General features: G+C 37.9%; 1 pseudogene; it reads left to right on the top strand.

Moving 5' to 3' along the window:
* The first annotated feature begins 4 nt into the window (after positions 1-4).
* On the top strand, positions 5-1,312 carry LOC114027277 (annotated as a pseudogene).
* Positions 1,313-1,323: the final 11 nt, after the last annotated feature.

The following is a 1,323-nucleotide window of genomic DNA, read 5'->3' as shown; positions in this document are numbered from 1 at the left end:
AGAGAAACCTTATGAATGTAACCAATGTAGAAAGGCTTTTACATGGAAATATAGTCTTGCTAAACATCAGAGAATCCACACTGGAGAGAAACCTTATAAATGTGATCAATGTGGAAAGCCTTTTAGGGAAAGCAGAGGTCTTATTGTACATAAGAGAACCCACACTGGAGAGAAACCTTATGAATGTAAACTATGTGGAAAGATTTTTTCATGGAAGTACAGTCTTGTTCAACATCAGAGAATCCACACTGGAGAGAAACCTTATGAATGTAAACTATGTGGAAAGATTTTTACATGGAAGGACAGTCTTGTTCAACACCAGAGAATTCACACTGGAGAGAAACCTTATGAATGTAATCAATGTGGAAAGAATTTTTCAAGCAAGAGCGCTCTTGTTCAACATCAGAGAATCCACACTGGAGAAAAACCTCATAAATGCAATCAATGTGGAAAGACTTTCAGATGTCGGAAGAGTATTCGTTTACATCAAAGAATCCACACTGGAGATAAACTGTATGAATGTAATAAATGTGGAAAGAGTTTTACATGCAAGGTCACTGTTGTTCAACATCAGGTAATCCACAATAGAGAGAAACCTTATAAGTGTAATCAGTGTGGAAAACCTTTTAGGGAAAGCAGAGGACTCATTGAACATCAGAGAACCCACACTGGAGAGAAACCTTATGAATGTAATCAATGCGGAAAGGCTTTTAATTGGTCTGCCAATCTTACTGTGCATCAGAGAATCCACACTGGAGAGAAACCTTATGAATGTAAACTATGTGGTAAGATTTTTACATGGAAGGACAGTCTTGTTCAACATCAGAGAATCCACACTGGAGAGAAACCTTATGAATGCAATCAATGTGGAAAGACCTTCAGATGTAGGACGAGTATTCGTTTACATCAGAGAATCCACACAGGAGAGAAACCTTATGAATGTAAACTATGTGGAAAAATTTTTACACAGAAGGACAGTCTTGTTCAACATCAGAGAATCCACACAGGAGAGAAACCTTATGAATGCAATCAGTGTGGAAAGGCTTTTACATGGAAGAATGGTCTTGTTCAACATCAGAGAATCCACACTGGAGAGAAACCTTAGGAATGTAATCAATGTGGAAAGACTTTCAGATGTAGGAAGAGTATTCGTTTACATCAGAGAATCCACACTGCAGATAATCAGTATGAATGTAATCAATGTGGAAGGACTTTTACATGCAAGGGCACTCTTGTTCAACATCAACGAACCCACAATGGAGAGAAACCTTATAATTGTAATCAGTGTGGAAAGGCTTTTAGGGAAAGCAGAGGACTCATTGA

The sequence above is a fragment of the Vombatus ursinus genome, unplaced genomic scaffold (genome assembly GCF_900497805.2).
Source record: "Vombatus ursinus unplaced genomic scaffold, bare-nosed wombat genome assembly UNPS02000148.1, whole genome shotgun sequence".
Classification (NCBI taxonomy): domain Eukaryota; kingdom Metazoa; phylum Chordata; class Mammalia; order Diprotodontia; family Vombatidae; genus Vombatus; species Vombatus ursinus.
The sequence above is the reverse complement of the archived record's forward strand: the minus strand, read 5'-3'. Positions and strand labels throughout refer to the sequence as shown.